We start from the raw sequence: 27,401 nt of genomic DNA, 5'->3' as shown, positions 1-27,401 counted from the left end.
ATGCAGCCCGTATGCAGCCTGGGCTTACCCCCGCGGCTTTTCAAGGATGGGATTTTCCCTGACAGCCAAGATGCTGAAACTAAAGCTGTTGTACTTTGTACATCATCAGAAGGCATAACTCATTCAAAAAGGAGATAATGCTAGGTATGGTGGTGGGCAAGAGAGAGAGAGAGAGAGAGAGAGAGAGAGAGAGAGAGAGAGCACACCAGGTAGATGAACACAATCAGGGAGGCTACAGGCCCGAATCTATAGGACTTAAGCAGACCAGTGGAGGACAAGGAGTCTTGGAGATTCCTCATCCACAGAGTTGCGGCCAACTCCAGGGAGGTTAACAACAACAAAGACTTTCAGCAGGCCTATTCAGATTATGTTTAAGTTAAGAATTTTAAAGCATTGGTTGATTTTCAATATATATATATATTAATGTGTGTGTGTGTGTGTGTGTATAACCAACTAATGCTTTAAAATTATATATAAACACACACACACACACTTTTAGCTAATGTTATGTTATTTATGGTTGCCCGCTTCAATCCACAGGGAGAGGCAGGTAAGGAACAACAACAACTACTACTGCTACTACTATTTCCAGGTGGGGACTACTTTGAGTCAACACTTTGTGTTGACCCAACATTGTAGTGGCGTGTATGTGACCCATCTCCCTCTGTCTGTTTTTGTGCTGCAGCGCCATGTTTCTCAATCAACCTTTCACTAAGAATAAATCAAAGATTGTTATCCTCACAACTATACGTAATACTCCCCAAATACGGAGTAGTCTTGAAAATACTGGGATCCTTCAAATGTCACAAAGTGGCACACATGCTACAGTATGTACAGGGAACAGAGAGTCACAGCCAAACCCAACTTCTTGCTGCCTGTACTGGTACAATCCATAGAAAGAAAACAAAGTTCTCTTGGATACATGCAAAATGGTGTTACTAGTACATGTAATGTGCGAAGTGCCCTTTAGGAAATAATAGTTGGCACTCCAACCAGGAACCCTGGGAGTGTGAAAGAAAGATGCTCTTATGTAGAATGTTTCATGTTCCAGTGCTTTGATCTATTGTAATTTTCATTCTACAAATTCTTTCTGGGTTATCCTGGAATAAATATTTGAGCAGCTGCAAATAAATCATATATGCACACCTATGAACAGTGGCCAATATAGCGTGGGCAATACAGTACTTAAGCTTTTTTAAAGTCCTTTAGTTTTGACTTGGTTTCCAATCTAAGCTGCACATTTTCCTTTATTTGATTTGATAAACTGTTATAAATTGTTTTGAAGTGTTTAGCTTGTTTTAAAGGGACCATATGGTTTGTACCCTGCCCTCCCTGCAATCTGAGAGAAGTTATAAATATTTAAATAAAATAAGGTAGCAGCATACACAGAAAGCTTCCATATATTATAGAACAGTCTGTATCACTTCCTCACATACAAGTGGTTCATAGCTCTTAGATCACATACATTTATTACAAGCCTTCATGGCTAAGAGATTTGCCCATGGCCACTTGATAATAATTTTTATGGATGGTGAGAATTTGAATATTGGCCTTCCACAACCACACTAGCTTCTGCACTCAGAAATGGGAAGTTTAGTAGAACTGCATTTAGTTCATTGTTAATACACTTTGAAATGTATCAATTATATTAGAAGAGGAGAAATTTAACTACTAAGCTTATGTTAGATAGCTGTTTAGATTTATATTAAATGCCAATGCTAAAAGATCTAACCAGAATAAAGCTGAAAATTGCCATCTTTTGTGATTTTGTTGTCCTTTCTCTTGTCCCTGCTTACCACTGTAGAGAAAAAAGCACATGCACACATTTTTAAACCTTTATGTCTTTTGCTTTATCCCAACACTCCCACCAACACCCTTACAGCCTCATCTTACCCTCCCTGCTTTCTTCAGTTTAATGACTCCTACATGGATTCCAGAAAAAGACCCAAAGTTAAGAGCTTTAATATTCAGTATCCTGGGGCAGATAATAAGTCTACACATTATCCAGTGTAGAACATAGGAGGAACATTTGGGTGCAAAAAACACCAACTCCTTCCAACCTGTCCTTACTACTTGGTGGTTTAAAATCTTAAACCTTGGAAGTAACTAAACTATTATACTCTAATAATAACCTAAAATGAGTTGTTTGGATCTTGTGACCTAAACATTGTGATTTCCCAAAGCTGAAGGACTAACAGAAAGCAAGAAGTAATTTTGCAATAATCCAAGAGAACTGGGCTTTAGCTGAAGAGTCGGCTTTGCATTCAGAAGATTCCTAGGTTGTTTAGCACAGCTTTTCATTTAATTAATGTAACTGATTATTAATTAAATTCTGGAATGAAATTCATGTTGAAATTCCAACTTATCACAACTTATCAATCATTTTAGTTAAAAGATATATTTAACTTCCAAAGAGGCTTTGATATGGATTTATTTCACCAATGGCTTTGTTCTCACCACTCTTTCATAAAACCCATCTTTGTCGATCATCTAGGTGATAGTTGTTTGTTGAATGGGCTCTGTCATCTCAGTTGAGGCTGCTTCATTGACTAATGCCCTCCTAACCCAGTGTCTGAGTTCTGAACACATGGCCTTTTCTAAGCAGTGTGGTTGAGCCATGTTTTTTTCATTTTTCAATAGTGTATTTTATGGTATTCTGGGAGATGTCCAGTTTTTTTTTAAATTTTTAATTAAAAAATATATATAACCCAATCCTGGTTGATGCTTCCCGATTTGTTCTGATATCTCCTTGGATTTCATGCTGCTTGATTGGATACGCTCGCCAACAAATATCTAGGAACAGGTGTCTTTAATGTGAGATAATGTGGCAGTAGAATTGCACACAGGTACACTCCAACTATTTTGGGGAATTCTGGAGGGAGGGGTTGCCTAAGAGTTTACTTTGTATGTCATAGCAAAGGGGGTGATTACTTCTGCAACCAACCAATGAAGGTCAATTTGGGTTTTTTAAACTTAACTTTTGAGCAGCAATAAACATATTTTGCACCTTCACAGTATTGAATATTTTGTATACATTATTATTATTAATCTTAATTTATGAAGCGCTGTAAATTTACACAGCGCTGTACGTGCAATCTTTTTAGTTAGACGGTTCCCTGCCCTCGGGCTTACAATCTAAAAAGACATGACACAGAAGGAGAAGAGAGTGGTGGAGGGAAAGGGTAAGAGGTCCAGCAGTTCCTCTCTACCTCCAAGGCCTGGACCAAGGCAGATGGACTGGAGGGAGGGCTTGGCTTCATAATGGATGGTTAATCATTTTCCAGGGAAAATACATACTCTCAAGTAGGATAATGCATATACAGTACATAGCAATACAGGAAATGGTTTGATAAACAGGCACCAAAAGAACATCAAATAGTAAGCGACAATTATGCAATGCCTGGGAAGGCTTCTCTGAACTGGATGGTTTTCAACTCCGTTTTGAAGCTGGTTAAAGAAGTAATGGCTCTTGCTTGTGGGGGAAGAAGGTTCCAGGAGTGAGTGGCAACAATGCCAATCCATTTCAATTCCACATTGTAACATAATAAAATTTGGAAACATCAAAGGGGGTGAAGACACTGCACAATCCTTTCAGTAAACACTAAAAAATCCTACCCTATTAATCTTTATCTATGACTGCTAGTGTTCCAAGAATGGTTACACAGTGCAATTTGAACTGGTAGGCACAAGTCCTTGCTCAAACCCTTTCCTCAGAATTTAAATTCTAAGCACATACCGGTACATAAACACACAGATGAAAAAACCCAATTTGCAGAAAGCACAGTGGTTATAAATCTCATATCACTTTCAGATGGGTTCAGATGTAGAAATAATCCAGTTTGAGACCGCTTTAACTGCCTTGGCTCAATGCTAGGGAATTCTGGGAACTGTAGTTTTGTGAGACATTTAGCCTTCTATGTCAGAGGGCTCTGGTGCTACAACAAACAACAGTTCTCAGGATTCCCCAGCAGTGAGCCAGGCCAGTTAAAGCAGCCTCAAACTGGATTATTTCTGCAGCGTGTTTTGGACCTTAGCTACACATGGTCCCATTATTCACACTTCACTGTGGATTGTTTGTCATGAAGAACTGTGTATTGAGATACATATACTCAAGTACAAACTCATGTGCACTGAAACTTGTATACAGGGCACACACGTGTGCAAAATGTGGCTTGTCCATTTTTAACTAGTGCATCTAGATATAAGCCACCTGGGGAAAGTTGTTAATTTAGATAAAGAGGCCAAATATATGACAAAAAAACCCCCACACATTTATGCACATTAGGAAAAAAACACAGATTAAAGGCAGAAAACAGCAAGAAACAGAAACAGAATCTTCATAAAAAGCACAATGAAAGCTGTCAAAAGTTTAGTAACTATAGCCTTCCCAAAATAAAATCATATAAGTGACAACTTAAAAAATTAGAAACCAAATTTGGAAATAATGTCTAGGAATGCTAGAGAGCCTTTCTTAGGAAGTAATGTAAAGCAAAACAGATAACCTTTCAATCATGCTTCATTTGTCCTGCTCCACATTCTGTATTCTGCACTCTCCTACAAAATGTGTGGGAAACATTCTCCTTTTACAGGGCTAGCAAGAAAGCAGATGCACTCAGGCTGCCAGAATCCCACCTCTCCTACCTATCACTTTTGCAGGATTCTTTGTAGAAAGATAGCCAAGAGCCCCCCTCCCCCCCAGAGAGGAAAGAGAAGGACCACTGTTCCATGTCAAGCAAATGTAAAAAACTAGGGCTGAGAAACCTCCAGGCCACAGGTCTAACCGGACCCATGGAGATTTCCCCATTTGTCCTGTAGTAATTCCAATACCATCTTAAACTCCTCCTCTTAAGCCTTCCCCTCCTAGAGGCTCACAGGAAGAGGAATCCCTACCTTTATCACTGATCAGCAATTGGAGTTAATAATAGGGATTCTCTTCACTCCACTGCTCTCCCTATTAGGGCACAGGTGAAACTACCCAGAGAAAGGCAGGAGCCAGAGAAGTGCTTCTTCAGTCACCACTTTGGTCAGCGTATCTATGCTTCCTATACATTGTTTGCACGTTTGACTGCCTATAGTTGCCATTTATATGTTCTTACTTTGGAAGACTATATATTGGAAGACATTTGCACCTTTGACTTTTGTGGATTTTATTATTTGGGGAATTGATTAATATGTTCTCTCTGGGAATCTCTAGATCCTCCAATACAACTTGACCATAAGTTCACCATAGAGTTGCCTTAGTGGATCTACAAATTCCTCTTATTCATACAGGAGAGAAAAAAATTGGGAGGAGTACAACTGAGGAAAGAGGAGCACCAAAACTTTTTTAAAAATTCCAAACAAACCAGTACAAGCTCTCCCTCATAGCTTGTTTGTCTTTCCCAAGTTCTTTGAGTTTTCTGTTGTTCTAATTTTAAATCAGCTCTCCCAAGCGCAGAGTATATCTTGCACTGCTCCCAAAGCACTATGTACTCAACAAACACCTTCAAAGACCACCACCCACTTGACAGCTAACAGGGAAACACTGAGCTGCCTCTAGTATTTTTTTATTATTATTAAGCAACAGAGCATGGCAAATGCCTTCCAACAATACATGTTAGTTTAAAAATAAAGTCAAAACATGTAGGCCATGCATGAATTGGTCTAAACACAATGGTACTGCCCTCTGCATGACAGACTGATGGGAAGGAGTACTTTCTAGCAGGAAGCAGAATGTAGCCTTCATGACCACCTTCAGCTGCTCCAATTTTCCAAGCTACACATTCTTGTGGAAGGAGGACAGCACTTTTACTGCTGGTTCAAGACACCATTTACAGAAGCCATTTGGAGGAGATAAAGTCTCAGAACATTATTTTTCTCCCTTTGTAGTAAACTATTCACAATATTGTTTTTGGGTGCCTTGAAGTCATTTCTGAGCAATGGCAACCTTAAAGCAAACCTACCATGGGTTGGTTTTTTTTTTTTTTTTTTGCAAGATTGTTCACAATGAGTTTGCCACCATTATCTTTCCCTGAGGCCGAGAGAGTGACTTGCCTAGGTTTAACCAGTGGGTTTCCGTGCTGAGTGTGGAGTCAAACCCTGGTCCCCAGAGTCGTAGTCCAATGCTCAAACCACCACATTTCACTGGCTCATTTACAATGGATTATTGTATAAATGCATCATTATAGGTTGAATAGGTGTTACACACATATTTTAACCATATCAGAACACTATCCATAAACTCAAGCCATGCCTAAGAGTTTTGGAAGAATAGGGGACACTGATCAGTGGGAGAATGTATGCTCTGCAGGTTCAATCCCCAACACCTCCAGCATAGCAAGCAGGTGACAGAAGATTTGAGACTCTGCTGTGCTGCTGCCAGATTTGACATTTCTAGATGGAACGGACTGAGAGTTTAGCACAGTATAAAACATATTCATATGAAGTATTCAGTGGTTTGAAATAGGAGCCTTCTGGCCTAGTACTCAGAGAATATAATTTGTATGCACACAGAAAGAAGCATATCTTTCTTTCGTGCTTTTTAATTGGCCCAATAACAATATTACTGTTTTGTGGATTTTGGATTTTGTTATATCTTTGTGGTTTTTTTTATACAACCACCACTGCTGTCTATTTTTAAAAATATATATATACCTTCTCATTAGTCTACTCAGAAACATCCAAATTAAATACAGTATGATGGAATTAGTTATATAACTTGAACAGAAAAGCTAAGTGCCTTCTTCACATTCAATCAGGACAGTTCTATATTGAAAAACATATGCAGCCTATGTTCTTGACATATTGTTTTTGGCGCTGACATCCAGTTAAAAGAGAGGGAAAAACTATAAGGAATTAGTAGCAGGAAAAATACAGAAGGAAACACTTTTAGATATTACACCAATGTTTGACTTCCCCTGTCTCATTCTGAGAACCCTTCCAAAGTTTTTTGGCACACTAGGGTTGCACCTGCACTACAGAAATAAGCTAGTTTGACACCACTTTAACTGCCATGGCTCATTGCTTTGGAATTCTGGGAACTGTAGTTTTGTGAGACATTTGGCCTTCTCTGCACAATAAACTACAAATCCCAGCATTCTATAGAATTGAGCCAGGCAGTTAAAGTGGTGTCAAACTGGATTATTTCTGTAGTGTGGATGCAGTCTAGGGCAGTCAGGGTGAGGACATTCTGACACAAAATGAACCTTGCAGACCCTCCATGATAATTTGGGTGACCTCTCAATTTATGTAGAAAGGCGGCCGCAATGAAAGCCGTGAACACATCCCTGCTTTGATTTTGGCATAACTGGCACCTCTCAAGTCATCTTAAACAGCCTTCTAATGTGTCCATAAGGTACACACACACAGTCATACTTGACACACAACTTATTATGGAGTGGTTTAAGCCAAATCAGTTTCTGTCTCTCTGGTCCAAAACACAGTGAAGAAATAATCCAGTTTGAGACCACTTGAACTGGCTCACCGCTGGGGAATTCTGGGAACTGCAGTTTATTGTGGCACCAGAGGTTTCTGACAAAGAAGGTTAAATGTGTCACAAAACTTCAGTTTCCAAGATTCCCTAGCATTGAGCCAGGGTTGTTAAAACAGTCTCAAACTGGATTATTTCTCCAGTGTGTTTTGGAAATCTGATTGCTATTTGTACAGTAGTCATTGTCTGAAATCTACCATTTAGCTGGCTCTGTAGCTGTCTTACTTTTCAAAGCTTTACAAAACTGATATGCCAAAAAATCTCAATGGCTGGAGATTCCACAGTTGGTGATTGTTAAGGGTTACCAAATAGTGGAAAAAACAAGACTAACTGAACCTAGCTGATTTGCATCTTACTGCTGGAAAAATTTATAAAGTGATCTGTTAGACAATGTATACTTTCAACATCTAACAGTGGAATATTACATTTTTTTAAAAAAAAAGCCCACACCAACCTAACACATTTCTGAGACAAATACTTAAGCTATTTATAAAGTACTTTGTGCCAAGCTTTCTGTGGCAGAAAAAAGTACTTAGGAACCTCACAAAATGACAAAATTACATTCTCTGTTCAATTTTTAAAGAGACAATAATAGTACTTCACGATCAATTTATTCACAGCCTAATGTTATCTGCAGAATTACAGCTTTTAGGTTATTTTAACAAGCACTCTATGGATTGTCTGTTTTTTTCCCACCAGTCAGAAAGAAATATCTTTTTTGTGCAGTCTTGTTTTTGATGAAAAAGGAATCAAAAGCGGCACTCACATGTAACTTTCCCAGGATCTGTGCTGGCTAATATTCTCACGAAACAAGGAAATGGATGAATGGCAAAATTAATAGGTTACAGCAATCCATTAAGATATGAACGCCTGAAGATTCACAGGGCAGGCTTATGGCAGCTCAGCTTTGCTGGTGGCAACCTAAAATATAACAAAAGGTCAACATAAAGAAGTTTAGAGAATTGAGGCATTCAATAGTATGTGCTTTATTTCTCCCTGAAACATCCAAAATTAAAATTAATTACAGCTATTGCTTTTTTGTTTTTAGTGACTCAGAAATGAGTCAAGAAACACCCATTCAGAGGATGTTTTTGATAAAGTATAAAAAACAGCCATATAATAACTCCAGAAAAATTTCTAGTCTACAATTTTTTTAAAGTAGGAAGTTTGCTTGAATCTCCCTGTGTTAGTCATTTGTGGCTTTGGGTTTTTTCCCCAACTAGTTAGTTAGCTGTTCTGTATAGGTACAGAGTTTTGTATGTGAAACTGAACAGAGACCAAGAAAAATAAAACTTTGCTAACACACCCCCTTTCTTAGATACTTGCCAAAGGAATTAGCAAGAAACTACTTGTAAGCCTAGTAACAACATCAACAACAATTTTGTACTCCCCTCCCACCTTATATCATGAGATCTCAATCTCAGGTGGCTTACAAATAGCATTAAAACAGGTTAAACAGGTTAAAAACTGTAAGAAAGTATAAATAAGCTAAAACATATTAAACAATATAATATGTTTAAAAAGTTTTAAAATATTTTTAAAGTTTAAAAATTATAAATAATTGAACAGGTAAGGTCAAAGGCATGTACACACACACAGAGGAGGAGCAAATATAAAATGGTAACATGCTTCTTACAACTACTTTCTTCCTAAGTTACTTTAGCTTTTGGAAACATTCCTTTTTATGGTTAACTAAACCAATTTTGAAGTTCTAGTTCATGTGGAAAGCCTCCACACACCCAAGAAGCTTTCCACTTCAGACCTGTTGCTTTTCACATGACTAAGGCCCCATACAGACTGCCAAAATAAAGCTGCTTCAGGTCACTTTGGAGGTATGCTGTTTAAATGAAGCACGCATCCTAAGAGTCCGAAAGCTGTGCCAAAGCTGTGCTCCAGTCCTTAGGACTGGATCGTGACTTTGGTGCGGCTTCCGGACTCTTAGAATGCATGCAACATTTAAACAGCACACCTCCAAAGTGACCCAAAGCAGCTTTATTTTGGCTTGTCTGTATGGGGCCTAAGCTGACAATGGCAAGAGCAGAAGCTGTGTGCTCCCCAGTGGCATCATGAGGGTTGGGGTCACCAGGTGCTGTAACTAATAATGCCCCCCCCAACTTATCTTCTCCCATACCACACCATACAGAATCCTTAGTCATTTTTTTGTACTAATGTTACTTATAAATAGTAATTCCTGTATATCACTGAATGTCATGGCAACAGTTGTGGCATAAACAACTAGCAAAATTAAAATACCTTTAAATTACAATATCATATACACATCCTAAATATATTTACATATACACTTGGCTCTCCACATTTGCAAGAGTTAGGGGCACAAGACCTCCCCTGCCCTGCCCTCCCATTCCTTTAACTGGCTCCATGCCCCGTTCCTGGCGGATGGATACCTGCCTTGCCCAGGCACCTATCTACCGGGGAAAGAGCGTTAGCTCTTAGTGAATCAGTGCCTGAGCAAAGCAGGCACCCATCCACCTGGGAAAGAGCCTTGGAGGGGATGGCTCCATCTTCTCCAAGGCTCCCAGGTGGATGGGTGCCTGGGCAAGGCAGTCATCCCTCTGCCTGGGAAAGAGGCTTGGAGGGATGGATCCATCCCCTCCCCTTTCCCAGGCAGATTGGTGCCTGCCTTACTCAGGCAACCATCTGCCTGGGAAAGGGGCAGGGTTGGCACTTGCACCCTTCCTGGTTTCTCCCTCCTGGGCCTTTTCCCCTTAGGGGAAAAGCCCAGGAGGGAAGAGGAGGAGTATGTGAGCACCTGGCCTTGACCTTGCGAATAAATAAAACTGTGAGTGTCAAGGCCATGAATGTGGAGGGCCAAGTGTACATAGTTTCATGTGGCTAAAGCAAAAATTTGGTAAATGTCATGCTTTAAAGAAAAATTAAATTTTAAAATTATACCTTTTTTTAAAAATGGGGGCATCTCCATTCTCTTCCCACTGAGCCTTACCCCTACTCTCCCCATCTCTTCTACTGAGCTCCAGTGTTTTAAAGGGATGCAGGTGAACACTACAGCCCGTTTCTGCCAAAAGGCAGATGTTTGGTGAGCAGGTGGTGTCAGCCCCCTTAGGGTATCACCTGGTGCAACCTGAACCCTCCACAGCCTCCCTAATGATGCCTCTTCCCTCCCTTCACTACATGTTTAATTTGCTCTGGAGGACAATGTCTGAATATGTCTTTTTTCAGCTATACAGTAGCGAAGGATATGTTCTTACTGGCTGGAGGATTCTGGGAGTCTAAAATATCATGTTTCCAGTTTCTGAACAAGATGCATTGTGAACAATGCTCTGTTACATGTAGACTGCCAATTTCTCATCATCTGTTGCATCCTACCAAATATATGAAGTGGGTCTATCGAAAAGCATTTCACCTGGGGTAACATGAAAGCTCTCCCTTTTCTGATGGCTCTTTCACCTATATAAATCCAAACATATACCTATATAAATCCAAACATACACATATACATATGCTGGTAACTAAATGCATGTGTAGAAAGCAAACCTCATCTATAAATCAGAAACAATAGTAACCAATGAGACAATCATTATAAAGTTGCCTGAAAAAAGCCATTTCCCTAATGAATTCAAATAACTGAATAAGCAAATAATCTAGCCTCAACTGAAATTACCTATTTTTCACTAAACCAGAATTTCTTTGTGTGTGAAAATGGACCCCTTGTTTGACAACTATTCCTATTTTTTTCAGAAATTGTTTGCCTGTTCATTTACATTATATTTTTTTACTCTCAGCTCACTTCACATCTCCCCGACACTTTGATGCCATTGTATACATATACATGTATGGCTACACAGTACTGTGATATTGTCCCAACAACCCCTATCATCACTTCTTGGCTGGATTTCCTCAGTGAACAATACAAATAAGATGAAGACAAGTTGGGGAGGGGGGAACAATCAACAAGATACACAGTTAAAATGTTTATGTGTACATGTGACCTATTTCTAGCCTAAGAAAATTGCTATTTTTGCCTGGAAAAACACACTGGAAAATATTTGATACAGTATATAAAGAGTACAGTATAAATGTAATTTACAATTACTGTTGCCCCTACGTTTTCATGAGGGATCTGTTCTGGACACCACCACCACCCCTTGAAAATGAAAAATCGCTGATATTCAAGCCCCATTGCCTTGAATGGTGGTGCATGCCCGGAGGTACCTGATGGTGCTTCCCCAATTTTGCCCCCCTACATTTGCCACCCACAAATGAGCGAGGGACACAGATTCCAAGTCCGGGAAAATGGAGGGGCAACTGTACATTATAGGAAAGAACAGCAGATATGGAATACAAAGTCAAGCCATAAAGAGGTGGGGGCTATGGGGAAAAGACTGCAAAACCCATGGTCAACATTTTTAAAACCTTTTTCTCTGACAGATGCAAAATTGCAGTTTCTTTCTGAATAAAAAGAGAGAACTATTATATTTATATTTAAGTCAAAATAAAATGTAAATAAAAAGTATAACTTGCTTTTCCAAACCAAACTAAAATTTCCAGAAAATAGCACTGTACTAAAATGTTGGAAAGGTAGATGGGGATGGGTAGTGGGGCTACAGATGTGCTGAGACTCTACAGTCTAATAATCACATAGGTAGCAAATCTGTGTCTCAGCTGTACAACTTCATGCTTTACATGAGAGCTTAAATGACTGAATGCCCTTCCAGAGAAAATGTGTAAAATTCAATCCACTAAAACTTAATCCTCCATTGTTTGTTTCATTTGTTGCAAAATATATAGGGCAGTAGAAAAGTCAGTAAAAAGAGAGGAAGACCACATGGCAGATGGTTATAGACGCAATCAGGAAGGCCATGGGCCTGGACCTGCAGGACCTAAGCAGAGCCATTGAAGATAGGGGGACAGATATGTCTCATTCACAGTCACCAAGAGTCAAGGTCGAATTGAAGGCAGTAAACCACAACAACCTCTCTCCCCCAATAAGCAGGAGCAGCCCCTCTTGGGACTTGGTACCTGAAATGGAGGGAAGGTTTTGGATGGGGCACAAAAGGCTTCGCCCCAGCAAAAGGAGGTATTTGCATGTGTAAGCCACTTTTACACATACAGTATGTCAATAACAAGATCTGACACAGTGTGTGAAAAAGGATAGCTTACTTTTCATTTGCAGCTACATTCCAAATGAAAATTATTGTCCTTTTGGCTCTAGTGGGTTTTCCCCCACTGCAAAATTCCAAGGCAGGAGAGGAAGGAACCATTTTTGATCAGAAGGAATATCAGAACTGGAAAGATAAATGTCTCCTCACTATGCACTTTATTCACATGAGAATCTTCCCCTGCCACACAACTCTAATTAATACTACATACTGTGGAGGAAGTGTAGCATGTGGATTGGACCCTTAGATGTAAAGGAAAATGATTCCAGTTTCTCTGTGACAAACTAGCTTTCCATGTGCTAGTTTTCCATCTCTCCCAATCCTTCTTTAAGTGAATAATCATTTCATAATATGAAACAGCCCAGTAGTGCAACTCACTTCAGTGTGAACTTGGCCTATGGGTTTTTGGAAGGTGTGATTGATGTTCACTGCCGAAAAAGCACAGGACTGCATCCCAAACATTGCATTCCCCTTCTGCAAATGTCTCACTCTCTATTTCATTCCCTGTGTTCCTTAGATATCCTTACGCTACAGAAAGGGAGCCAAGGCATATCAAATTTAACACATGATCTATAATATGAAAGCAGGAATTTCTCAGCTCAGGGGGTCAAGCTAGGGTAAGTGGTAACCTAACCTTGCCTCAATGTATTCCTAAACACCTGTGTCTTATCCAAATCCATCACACATCTCTTTTTTATACACCCCCCCCCCACCAAAATGTGGGAATGATTAATAGAAAATATTTCCTTTCACACTCCAAAAACAAATCACCCACAAGAGGAACATGCTTAGGTTATTGTAACAGTCACTTAATAAAATACAGTTATCAAGTGAATTGGATCAGAGTGCCTTTATCCAGTGCTTCGTATGCTATCTGAATTGGAAAACTGGCTACCTTTCCCCCAATGTTCCAGGTTCTGGCAATATATTTGTGCCTGTTAACTATAACCAATTCCTTTCCTGGAAAAAACTCTGCAAACGAGCAGCCAGTGGCCAACAAACTTGCCCATGGACCACCACTTCATGTATCACTACCTTAATGGTCAATATCAGATAGATCCAATGGTATGCAGTTTTATTTATTAAAGTAAGGGTAGCTATAGTCAACATGTCAGTGAAATAAGATACAGACAGGTTTTACCCAAACATCCAAAAGGTAATGTGCACATCTATATGTGTGCTTTGCCTCACATGTAGACAAATAATATGCTAAATTTATGTGTAAATTCTGCCTTTATACAGCTCCACCAACAGTTGCACTCTATTGAAATTTTAAGGCAGACAGTGAAAAGGCATATATTTCAACATGTTTACTGTGATTTGAGAGGATGGGATTCAGGGGTCATGAAAATTCTTGTTCAGCTGTACTCAAGGTGGCTTACAAGTTAAAACATACATAATAGTTTAAGAATTTGTGCAATGATTGATTTCTTTATTTTATAATATTGATTTAATTATTTTACTTTAAAGAAACTTTGTGGGGGGGGGAGTGACATATTTATCATCATGGTTATTACAGTACATGGGAGCAAAGGATGTTAGCCATGAGGCTTGCCAAAAGCATTGTAAGGTTTATATCTGAGGGGACTTCCCATCTCTTATTCTTAGTCATTAGTCTACATAGGTTTTCACAGTACTGCAATCATATTTGGTGTTGCTGGTATTGCTTTCACTCATTAGTATTTCCAAAATATTTCATTTCATTTCTTACTGTATGTAAGGGTTCTGATTCTGAAAGTAGATGCCTGAAGGGTCTTTTACATTCGTCTAATGCAATTAGACTCATGACAAAGGAATATTAACAAGTTAACTTTTACAAATGGGAAGATCCTGACTTTTATACCATGTTTTATGAGCAAATAAAAACCCATCCAGGGAAATCTATCAAAATCAAGAGCCTATGCTGACAAATATATAGTCTGGAATTACTTTAATCATTTGTTTGTATGGATAGCTATATGTTTTGTTGGTATAGCTTTTATCTGAACTAAAAATGTTTATTTATACATGACTTTGCTTTTCAAGGATATTTTCCCCTTGGTTTTCAGGTCCCTATCATTTTTATGTTTCTTCTGTTGGACTCCTCCCCTCTAATTATAAGAGATTGTAAAAAAAATTGATAGGGAAGTGCAAAGAGCTGCAAAATATTACACAATATTTTATTTGCATATAGAGCACTGCTTTCAATAGGTTTCATTTCCCACTGTGACATCATCAATCTACTACATAAGTCTCAGTTGGCTAAAATCACCCATATGAGCAGTTTTATTACTTTCATTATAATTTGGCCTTGTTTGCCCTCAAATCCAATTATGCAGACAGGATCATGATATTGTTCACTGAGTGGCTGGGATCAATCTAGGAAGATATCCCATCTAGGAAAGAAAAAATTCATAAGGTTTTCTCAGGCAATGAATATTCGGAGGTGATTTGGCATACAGGCCTAAACTCAGTTGTTACTTCCAACTACAACAGACTTACCAAATCAATGGGAATATAACTCCAATGAATGTGAAAAGAGGAGGAAGGCATGAAAAAGTAGTATATTTCAGTTTAATTTGAAATGAAAGTAAGAGTCGGCATATATAAAATGACAAAAAGGAAGGGGAAAACTTCAGCCAGATTAATGCATCCTCTGATATGTGTTGCACTGATTGGCCACATGGCAAACTGGAGAGTTTTTGATAAACAGATGATCAGCTCTGAGCATATATCAGGTTTACTATGGTGTGTGCGTGCACGTGTCTCTCTCTCTATATGCCAACTATATGCCAACCCCAAGTTGTTTTCTTGTTGTTTGTCATATGAAATATTTTTCACTATATAGCTGTCATAAACTTTTATTGAAAAATATATAATCATGGCTAAGACTCTTAGGAACCACTGTAAACATCCAGATGTGGATGCTTGTTTTGCTTAACAAAGAGCCATTATTTCAACAACAACTTAGACAGATTTCAAATAAGACAGCAGTAGCCACAATACTAAAATTTCAGTGGAAAAATAAAATGGAAGATCTATAAAACAAGCACACAGAACTAACAGCTCCATTCAAAGGTTCTTGATTATCACCTCCAAAGGAAAAAGACCACATAGCAGTGAGCTTCCTAACATTCAGCTTCCATGTCAAAGAAGGCTTCTTCTGTAGCAGGCTTGCTCAATTTGGTGCTGTCCAGATGTGTTTGGTGGGAGCATCTGTATAATTGTTTTTGAGAATGCTAATCTATATCAGACCTTTGAAAGTTACTTTTGGGGGGCTACAACTCCCAGAATGCCTTAGCCAAGCTTCTTATAGATAGTCAAAATGGTGCTGGTTTTATTTACAATCTTTGCAAGGCACCTGCTATTTCTGGTTTGCTCATGGCAGCTCTCTAGAAATTTCATCTTTGTTTTTGTACAAGATTTGTCACATTTAAGGATTCATGCAAACACACGGTAGGATGTTCCTCCCCCCTCTTCTTTCTAAAAAGGAACCACAGTGTTCTTGATCTACCCCACTAGGTAAGGCTTGAGGAAGTATCTGAGCTCTAAAAAGTTAGAAAATGCTACAACTCTTTAGCACTTACAAAAGTTACATTTGGTTTACAACACCCAAGATTCTGGAATCACTAATAAAAAAGTAACTTTTCCAAGCTTCCACCATGCTTATCTGGACAAACTCCTGAATGTAACTAACATTATGTAGAATCCCTTTAGATACATCATGGTAAATATGCCAGCAGGGTTCAAGGATCCTGATCCCACATGGGCCACGCCTAGCCATTTTTGAGGCAGCAAAAATAACATTCTGCCTATTTCTGATTATTTTAAATTACGTTTGTGTGTTTCAGCCTACACAAACAGACATTAAATTTTAAAAAATGTCCTCTGCAGTTGTTTTTCTGCCAAATGTTCAATTTTTAACCCCTCAACAGGAGAGTCAAATTGAGTGACGTTGTGCCCTAGCCCTACGCTAGTTCTGTCCAGATTCAAACTTACATTGGGCTGAATATAAAATGGCATTCTGATTAAGCCTCAGTTCTGGGCTAATTTGCTTCTCCATACATAGTCAAGTAAGTTGAAGGGCAGTATCACATCTTTGTTCTAAAGCTTGGATGTTTCCCTTTACTGTGCTTTGTGGACTTGGGTCAAGAAGCAACCAGAACAGTGGATACATCAAGATCCATGGCTTTCATCTCAATTAGATTTTTCTTTTGTCCAGGATATGGATGAACGTTAGAGAAATGTTAGTTGTGCAACTTCCAACTAAAAACCTCTTCACATCACTGTGCAATTTTCAACATGAAAATCCAAATGGGTGAAAACATCTCCCAGCTTTCAATATCAAGTAGCCTTTGAGGAAATGTCTGGCACATTATAAATTTCAGTTTGAGAAATAGCAGGCTTAGAAATTTTGAAGCCAACAAGCTCTTTTTTCTGGATTGAAATTCAAAATGGAAATGCCAAAGTAAAAATAAAACTTTTTTTGCAACTTGTTTCCTATAAAATTTAGAGCAGTCTAGCACAGTATTTACCCAGAATTCCACACACAAGACTACATCCATCTCTTGCATTTTAAAATGCTGAGTTACAAAGCATCCTGTAATATAATTCAGTAGCTCAGATCTATGGATCTACTGGCCCGTCTGCAGAATGCTGCATCTTATACTCTATTTTCCACCAACTAGACATACCGGTATTTACTTAACAGGGTCACTTTGGTCTAAATGTTTACACATAGGGTTAAATCCAATTCACAGTACCAATAGGAGCAAACCCATTAATCAACAGAACTCAGGTACGTGTCAATGTACCCAAGTTCTCATACATTCAGTGCGGCTACTTTGGCTGGGATGAACAATTTACTTTAGGACATGGAATTTAAGAACATGTGATATCCTGATTTTCCACTGGTTGTCTGCTAAGATGCCACAAAATTAAGAAAAAAAATGGATTCCAAATTTATTCTTCTGTGCATTTATCAGCACGAATACACTGAATGCTGAACAAGTGTAAAAAGACAGACTTTGCCCAGATTGCCTATAGGATATAAGCAGCTATGGTTACCACCACTATCCACAATGGTACAAATGAAATCCAAGTGGGGAAAGACATAAGGAAAAGTTACAAGTGGAATACCTGTACTAACAATGAAATAGCCCTTAAAACATTCGCAACAATTTAGTAATTTAATCAATACTTATGAGGTCTGAAAATCTCTCTTCTTTATGCAAACTTTAGATTTCATCTGATTGAAAGGTGGGATGTAAATGTTTTAAACACATTGGAAACACCATATTGTCTTATCTTTAGAACCAGAACAACTTGTCAAAAGGCAGGACATCTGGTGACCACTCCCTGCCCTGAAAAATGCTGCAGATTGCAAGGGAAATTTACTGTATCACTAAACAAACTAAAATCAATCTGAATTTCATGACTCACAATGGATACAATGTATTAGTGAATTAATGAAGTAATACATGGTCTAAGATTCCAAGTGTCAGGTGCTTAAGACAGTAGTTTGGAGTAATGGAGAAATGGAATGATAAAACATGTCCTTTCTCAGACCATACAGTAGACAGTATGAATTATCTCTTACAGAGTGAGACCCTAGATTGCTGTAGCTAGTCAGACTGGACAATATTGGGCTGGACTGACAAGGAGTCTGACCTAATAAAAGGCAAGTCCTTACATATAATTTTCCCTACTTTTTCATGTTATGAACATAACCCAAACAATCTAAACCCTAACTCCAGAGTATTTTCCCTCAACATATTGCAAAAAAGCAGGTCATCAAGATTTATTGCACACACCTGTGTGTCATGTTTAATTAGATCAAGACTGAAAACCCGGTGGTCCTTGAGATGTTGATCAATGACAACTTTCAGCATTCCTCATCCATTGCCTATACTGGCTAGGACTGCTGGGAGATGTAGTCCAACAGTGTCCAAACACAGTCTGGGCAACCAGCCAAGGTTTTATTCCTACACAGCTGATAGCAGAGATGTGGCACCAGCTAATGAGCAAACAAAGTAACAGAGCAGTTTACAGTTTAGAACTACTTTGTTTAACAAGCAAAAGTCTTAAATCCCAAACAAAGTTCATTCACAAGCTTCATGTCCAGCAAAAGAGTTCAGCAATATCTAAGTCAGGTAAATGGTATCCAGAATCAGCAACACAGTCCAAGTCAAGCACAACATTCAGAAACACAACAGGGAACCAGGTAAATCAGAAATCTGCAACAACTCCTACAGGGCAAACCTGCAGTTTATAGACCAACAGCTTACTGCAGCTGCTGCTTAATTGCTGCTTCCTGTAAATTCTCTAAGACAGGGGTAGGCAACCTTTTTGAGCCGGGGGCCGGGTTGGTGTCCCTCAGGCGACTGGGGGGCCGAAGCCGGGGGTGGAGCTTCAACCCTCCGGGGCGGGGCCACATGCGGGGGGTGGAGCTTCCACCCTCCGGGGCGGGGCCGTGTGCCGGGGGTGGAGCTTCCACCCTCCGGGTGGGGCTGCGTACCGGGGGCGGAGCTTCCACCCTCCAGGGGCCAGGCCTCCCCACCTTTGCTGGCCCCTGACGGGGCCCCAGGCCCCGTCAGAGACCAGCAAAAAAGCTGGTGGGGGCCACCAGCGCTGGAGGGCCCCCTGGAGGGCCCCAGCGACAGCACCGGGCCTCCCAGAGGCCCCCTGCCGTCCCTCGGAGCCCTCCTGGAGGGCCCCAGCGACAGCACCGGGCCTCCCAGAGGCCCCCTGCCGTCCCTCGGAGCCCTCCTGGAGGGCCCCAGCGACAGCACCGGGCCTCCCAGAGGCCCCCTGCCGTCCCTCGGAGCCCTCCTGGAGGGCCCCAGGGACGGCAAAGGGCCCCCCAGAGGCGACCTGCCGCCCTCGGAGCCCTACTGGAGGGCCCCAGGGATGGCAAAGGGCCCCCCAGAGGCCCCCTGCCGCCCTCGGAGCCCTCCTGGAGGGCCCCAGGGACGGCAGCAGGCCCCCCAGAGGCCCCCTGCCGCCCTCGGAGCCCTCCTGGAGGGCCCCAAGGACGGCAAAGGGTCCCCCAGAGGCCCCCTGCCGCCCTCGGAGCCCTCCTGGAGGGCCCCAGGGACAGCAAAGGGTCTCCCAGAGGCCCCCTGCCGCCCTCGGAGCCCTCCTGGAGGGCCCCAGGGACGGCAGCGGGCCCCCCAGAGGCCCCCTGCCGCCCTCGGAGCCCTCCTGGAGGGCCCCAGGGACGGCAAAGGGTCCCCCAGAGGCCCCCTGCCGCCCTCGGAGCCCTCCTGGAGGGCCCCAGGGACGGCAAAGGGTCCCCCAGAGGCCCCCTGCCGCCCTCGGAGCCCTCCTGGAGGGCCCCAGGGACAGCAAAGGGTCTCCCAGAGGCCCCCTGCCGCCCTCGGAGCCCTCCTGGAGGGCCCCAGGGACGGCAGCGGGCCCCCCAGAGGCCCCCTGCTGCCCTCGGAGCCCTCCTGGAGGGCCCCAGGGACGGCAAAGGGTCCCCCAGAGGCCCCCTGCCGCCCTCGGAGCCCTCCTGGAGGGCCCCAGGGACAGCAAAGGGTCTCCCAGAGGCCCCCTGCCGCCCTCGGAGCCCTCCTGGAGGGCCCCAGGGACGGCAGCGGGCCCCCCAGAGGCCCCCTGCCGCCCTCGGAGCCCTCCTGGAGGGCCCCAGGGACGGCAAAGGGTCCCCCAGAGGCCCCCTGCCGCCCTCGGAGCCCTCCTGGAGGGCCCCAGGGACAGCAAAGGGTCTCCCAGAGGCCCCCTGCCGCCCTCGGAGCCCTCCTGGAGGGCCCCAGGGACGGCAGCGGGCCCCCCAGAGGCCCCCTGCCGCCCTCGGAGCCCTCCTGGAGGGCCCCAGGGACGGCAAAGGGTCCCCCAGTGGCCCCCTGCCGCCCTCGGAGCCCTCCTGGAGGGCCCCAGGGACGGCAAAGGGTCTCCCAGAGGCCCCCTGCCGCCCTCGGAGCCCTCCTGGAGGGCCCCAGGGACGGCAAAGGGTCCCCCAGAGGCCCCCTGCCGCCCTCGGAGCCCTGCTGGAGGGCCCCAGGGACGGCAAAGGGTCCCCCAGAGGCCCCCTGCCGCCCTCGGAGCCCTCCTGGAGGGCCCCAGCGACAGCACCGGGCCTCCCAGAGGCCCCCTGCTGCCCTCGGAGCCCTCCTGGAGGGCCCCAAGGACGGCAAAGGGTCCCCCAGAGGCCCCCTGCCGCCCTCGGAGCCCTCCTGGAGGGCCCCAGGGACAGCAAAGGGTCTCCCAGAGGCCCCCTGCCGCCCTCGGAGCCCTCCTGGAGGGCCCCAGGGACGGCAGCGGGCCTCTCAAAGGCCTGCCGCCGCTGCCGCCGCGGCTGCCCATCGCGGCTTTTCGCCGCTCTGGGCGCCGCCATTTTGGGCGGCAAAATGGCGGCGAAGTCTCGCGCGACCTCCCCAAGGTCGCGCGAGATTTCGCCGCCATTTTGGGTGAAAAAATGGCGGCGCCCATAGCCCCAGAGGCCGCTCTGGGCGCCGCCATTTTTTCAGCTAAAATGGCCGCGAAGTCTCGCGCGACCTCAAGGGAGGTCGCGCGAGACTTCGCCGCCATTTTGCCGCCCAAAATCGCGGCGCCCAGAGCGGCGAAACGCCGCGACGGGGGCGGCAAGGGGAGGCAGGGGCCGGCCGCCAGGCCTCCGCGGGCCGCATCCGGCCCGCGGGCCGGAGGTTGCCGATCCCTGCTCTAAGACCTCCTCAAGCCCTCCTTTTGTTGTCTCCACTCGGCAAAAATAGGTATGGATAAGTCCTCTTCTGTATCTGAATGGGCAGGAGTTTCTGCCAGAGCTGGTCTGTATCTGAGACTTGTAGGTCTGGAACCTCGTCCAGCTCTTGTTTAGCAGCAGGCCCTAGAATGTCCACTGCTTTAGTCTCTGAGTCAGAGTCCATTTTGATGTTCGGGAAGCAGGCCATGACAAACAGTATCTGGACATTGCGCAATTCCCACCCTTGAATTAGACCTCAGGAGTGATTTATATGTGGAACATTTAAAAATACAGTTGGCCCTTTGTTTTGAGGCTCGCGCTTATTCAAGCCCCATATGCTTGAATGGAGCGCATCCCCATGCGTGCACGCCATTGCAAAGAGCGGTCACCCCTCTGCATATATTCTCAGATCCGTGCATTAGGAGGAGCAACTGTACTGTTTTGAAAGTTATTTAAACAGAATCCTCCCCTAGACCCTATACAGAAAACATTCTGTTTAAGTAGAACTCAGCTAAGATATTGATAATTTTACTGTAGATCAATTTTATGATATCAACCCAGTGCCTGGAATAACTAGGTACATAATGTGTTTGTTCACTGATATCTGACAGAGGAGCAGCAAGACCCATATTAAGTCAGAACAGAATGAATAACTTGTTTGCTGTTTACAGTGCTTATTCTCCATGGATGTCAAAGGGTTTCAAAACACAGATGTTAGCACAAGTGTCCTGTTGTTGAATCAACCCGATGGAATCATGCCATTTTAATACTCCTTCATTAGGAATGGTATCTAATGACAGTTTTGAATTTTAGGCTGATAGGTATGGATTGGTCATCTACATGCTACCCAGATAAAAGTCATCTTAAATTTTAGGTTAAAGGGAACAAAATGCTCTTACAAAGAGTAGATGTGCAAACCCACAAACTGTATTTTTTTTTTTAAAAAAAAGTCCTCAAACAGCATCTGTATAAAAATCCTTTTCTGTAAGTCAGTGAAAGTAAAAAATAAATAAATCTTTTTCCATTAACTAGAATATGGGGTAAGTGATCAGACACTAAATTTTACAGGATAAATACAGACATACAGACCATCTTCAACCACCTTGTAACATTCCAAAAAATGCAAAGATATTAATGCACATGTATCAAGATTTCTGTAAAGTGGCAAAGATGGGTTGTTCCTTCTTTTCTCCTTGTTCTTGTGTGCCTTTAAATCGTTGCCAACTTATGGTGACCCTAAAGTAAACCTATCACAGGATTTTCCTGACAAGTTTTGTTCAGAAAAGGTTTGCTATTGCCTTCCTCTGAGATGGAGAGAATGACTCGCCCAAGACCGCACAGATGGTTTCCATAACTGAGTGGGAATTCAAGCTTAGCTCTTCTGGAGTCCTACTCCAACACTCCAACCACTGCAGCACACTGGATTTTCTCCTATTCTTCCAAATTTTAGCTTGTGAACAAGTATGTGGTAAAAATTTTCCTTTTACCACAGTCAGCTCACTATGTTGTTACATGTATAAAGTAGTAAAGATACTTCAACGAATTGTTGTTGTGTGCCTTCACGTCACTTCTAACTTCTGGTGACCCTTCTGGTGACTGGAAGGGTGGAGAAGTAAAATGATGGGTGACATTTTTCCTTTTTCTGCTAAGGCACCTGCTTAACTTAAATCTAAATGACAATTTGACATAACTTAATAATAATAAAGATTTATTTATAGCCCGCCCAATCACGAAGAATCCGGGCAGGTTACAACAATAAAATACATCAACTTATGAGTATTCAATGTTGTCCTACAAATGCAACCTAGAGGCAAAACAGACTGCCCCAAAGGGGCAGCTTCAAGCAGCCCCTGACAAAGCTGGACTGGGGCTGGGGCAAGCGCATGCCTTTTTGCTGGCCAAAAAGGGAGCAGCAAACAGCTGCTCCTTTTTGCACTGGCAAAAGCTGGGTTTTCCGCCTCGCTGCAGCAGGAAGCCAGTTCTAAGGTGCTCCGGTAATGTTCGGTGTATAAATGCCATGCCACCAGAGTGACCAAAAGCTGCGCCTTGTGTAAATGGCCAGGCAGCTTGAAGCTGGCTTCCGGGCATCTTGGGGACATGTGTCATGTGCACACCACGTCCCCAAGCCGGCTGGTAGCTTATTATTGATTAACTGATTGATCTACTAACTTTTCAATTTCTGCCCACTCCACTTCTTCTACTCTAACAGCTGAATAAAAAACATACAGTACTGTATCAGGAAGATAGAAGGTAATGAATAAAACAGAGTCATCCAAGTAATAATAGAAGGGAAGATATTATTGTACCACGTTAGCTACGGTGTATGTACATATACATAGAAAACAACATATGTGGGTTAGGGGAGGTTTATAACATTTACTGCTGACATCTCATAGATCAGGCAGAGATTACTCAGAATCCCCCAGTGGCCATACTGCTCAGGGAATTTTGGGCAGGTTAGCTGGTGGATTCAGTGGCATGGGAATGGAAAATGAACTCTCAATTTTATAGCCACTCCTCACAAAGCTGTTGCAGTTTTATGCAAACTCTAGATGCTGAATCTCTGTTGGAAACAGGGTTCAACACCTGCATGGATCCTATACAACCTGGAATAGCTGTAGGGGAGGAAACTGTAAGACTGAGTTCAGATGCTTTGCTCCAACACTAACAGATTCAACAGCTCCTCCTGATTCTGGGAGTTGTAGACCATAGTTTCCAAGCTCTAATCTATCCTGTAGATTACTGATGTAAAAACATGCAGAACACAGATTCAAGGACTTGGGTCACATGGCTGGCCACAAGGTGGATAAATTATAAGAAAATTCTACTTTTGAATTGATATCCTGTGGCTAAATGGCCATCCTTAAGTTTTCTTTGACCAATTATCCCTTTATCCTTACCATCACCTATTTCCCTGTCTGTATTTCTCACAGATCAAACTTAAACCATTTTAGATATCTTTCTCTCTTGTGAAAAGCTGACACACATCCACCACTGCACAGTAAAACAGCACCAAATCATGCTAAAACTCTGTACCGGCAATTTGTCATTGTCCTGTGCCTTTAAGTAGACTCTGACCTAAGGTGACCCTATCATAGGGTTTTCTTTGTAAGATTTATTCAGAGGATGATTGTCATTGTGAGAGATCAACTTGCCCAAGGTCACCAGTTGGTTTCCATGGCTGAATGGAGATTCAAATCCTAGTTTTCTAGAGTCCTGGTCCAATGCTAAAACCATGACACCACAAGGCTCTCACTCCTGCAGTACTCCTGCCTCCAATGAGGCTGAAACTAGGCTTGGTTCACTTATTTGAGGAATCACTTGTGTAGTTTGTTGAACAGCAAGAAGAAAAAGAAAGCTCAACATCTAGATGTACTATACATCATGTATGAGCATCTCTTCAAAACTTATTCTATGCAAACACCATTTCTACTTGTTCTGCTGTTGGATACTGTGATTGTGAAATTTAGTGAATCCATTCCCTCCTGCAAGTTAAAAATAAAATCAGATTCTGATTTAGCAGTGAAAACTCATGACACCATAAAAAGTTTTTATATTGTCGTCCTAAAAGCATTCTCTTGGTCACTGTCTAGACTGAACTCTTAAGTGTAACTCAGCAGCATAAATGCTAAACGTACGCTGAAAAACAACAACAAAAATGGTGCTTCCTCAAATGCAATAACATCTTGTCTTTTCTAATACAGTACTTCCAACAAGTTCCATCAAATGCTGTAACTGAATCAGACAGCACTATAGGCAGTGAAATCATTCACTAGGAATTTGTTTTCCAGTCCAAAAGTTAAACGTGCCAGACAGTGACGACTTAGTTGTTTCTATATAGCTGGAGGACTAAATATGTTTTATGAAGAGGAATCTATATGACCACAGAAATCCAGTGTGATTTAGACCAGCAAAGAATTAGTAATAAATAAAATGCTCTTGAAGTCTCTTTTGCAAAGTTTCACTTCTTTCTGTCTGTCAGTCAGAATAGTAATTTGCATCTCTGAGTCACTAATTTAACATGCTCCCTGACTGGAATGACTAAGAATGGGAAGTGATTAAATAGTGCATTTTGACTCAGTTGGTTCTTTTATACTGTAAACTATGAAAATAAAGACTACATTTTCCAGTTAAAGCAATAAAAGGAAAGATGCATCTTCTCTTTATTTAATACTGACATCCAGCGAATTAGACTAGTTTTATTACTCACATCCAAAGTAATCCTCTGCCCAAGCTATAAATGCTTTGACTAGCAAAGCACAAAAGAAATTTAACCGCCAAATAAAAACTATTCCTAAAAAGAGCCGAATATGAAACTGAAAATCGGAAACCGCCATAGAGTTGAGCATTTGAGTCATCAAATTACTTTTCTCCCTGCTAATAATTAACACCAAATCAACCAGATTTGATCTGGAGTGAACTTGTGATTTTTTTTGTTGCTGTTTTTAATAAGGCATGTAACATTGTAGACGTGCCCAAGCTTATTTGCTTGGAGAAAATATATGTACCACAGAGAAAGATTTTGCTTAACTGGTCTAGTATATTGTGAATTGTATTTTTAAAGAGAGAAATAGACATGCAATTATGATATGAAGAATAAAGATTGCTCTAAAAAGAAATGCCAAGATGAAGTCAAGACTTTTGAGGGAAACTTAGGCGGGTTACAGACCGCCATTTAGTACGTACAGAATACATACTAGGGTTAGGAAGGGGCGGTGCTTCCGCACCCCCCTAACCCTAGTACGTATTCTGTATGTACAATATGGCGGCGGCCGTTCCACATGGCCGCCGCTATATTTACGTATCGGACGCCGTGTGTCCGCACGTGTCGCGGCGTCTATGACGTCGCGAGTCCGCCCCTGGCGCCGCTTAAAAGTTTTTATATTGTCGTCCTAGAGGCGCCGCTTAAAGAAGTTCCATTTTGGAGCTTCTTTTTTGCTCCGTAACGGAGCCGCGCGGTTTGGCTGCAGCGGCTCCCTTACGGAGCAAACAGCGGCGGCGGCAGACCGCCTCAAAGCTGCGGTCTATAACCCGCCTTAGCAACACAAATAAAAACCAGAAGTGTCATATTACCATATTGCCTCATGAACTTTCCTTAAAATGGACTTCAAGGTAATAAGATTAATATTTAGTCATTAAGATCCAATACAAGAACAGTTTTCTGGAATACAGAGGTGAAAATTTTAAAAATATTTTAGGAGGTAGTCTCTCTTATCCCTGCTCAGTATTAACAGACTCACATAGACTGTACTTCTTTCAGAAAAGAAACCTGCCATCAGAAAACATGCTCCATACAGAAGCTTTGGACACTACTAGGAAATGCATGTGCCACAGACATCTTCTATTGTGTTCTTAGTCCACAGATACTTACATAAATCTATAGGCTGCTGAAATATCTGCCCTTGTACAATCCATATAGAATCAAAACTTTCAGTGTTGAGAAAGGCAGGAATGTAGGACAACCTTCCCTAAAAGATAGTTTGTCCACTGATATGCATTGTTTCACGTAACATCAAACAACTCTGGATTTAAGAGCAGTTCAGAAGATTCTGCCTGTAGTCATATTCATGTGTAAGTGTTGTCTAGTGGGGTCTACATGTATTAAGTCCTTCTGAGTGTCACAGTTTGGATATGGAACTCACTCTGAGTGTAGTTTTCCTTGTCTTCCTCTTTCTTGAATTGTTGGCACAATGGGGGTGGGGAAGAAGAAAGTGCTTAATTTGTTTAGTTTTTGAAACATGATGATAGCTTGTTTTATTTATTTGTTCTGCCACCTCTTCCCTAGAATGGGATCCAAGCCAGCTTCCAAAGAGAACCAGTTAAAATACCTTAATAACATTTTTGACATAATTAAAAAAAACCATTATAAAATATAAAATCACTTAAAAGGTGTAAAATATTTTAAAATAAATAAAACACAGATCTCAAACACCTTCCCTGATTACCCACTAAAAGCCTACTTAGGTAAACAAAAATGTATTTGCTTGCCATCAAAAGGAAAGCGGGGAGAGGGTCAGCCTAGCCTTTTGCAGAAAGATGTTCCAGAGAGTGGGAGCAATCACTGTTAAGACTCTCTCTCATGTCCCCTGGGATGGTGGTGGGACAGAAAAAAAAG

The 27,401-nt window shown here is 42.2% G+C and overlaps 1 protein-coding gene across 2 annotated transcripts in view; it reads right to left on the bottom strand.

Annotated features, from left to right (window-relative positions):
- LOC149311292 (transcription regulator protein BACH2-like) overlaps positions 1 to 27,401 on the bottom strand; it is a 246,561-nt gene that overhangs the window by 112,617 nt on the left and 106,543 nt on the right. For both annotated transcript variants that reach the window (XM_089530723.1, XM_089530724.1), the window contains exon 2: positions 8,235 to 8,389. The gene's annotated coding sequence lies outside the window, so the exon portion shown is untranslated. The remainder of the gene's footprint in view (positions 1 to 8,234; positions 8,390 to 27,401) is intronic.

The sequence above is a fragment of the Sceloporus occidentalis genome, unplaced genomic scaffold, assembly GCF_023333645.1.
Source record: "Sceloporus occidentalis isolate IW3139 unplaced genomic scaffold, rSceOcc1.0.p SCAF_6, whole genome shotgun sequence".
Taxonomy (NCBI): Eukaryota; Metazoa; Chordata; class Lepidosauria; order Squamata; family Phrynosomatidae; genus Sceloporus; species Sceloporus occidentalis.
Note: the sequence above shows the minus strand (reverse complement) of the source record. Positions and strands in the feature narration are given on the sequence as shown.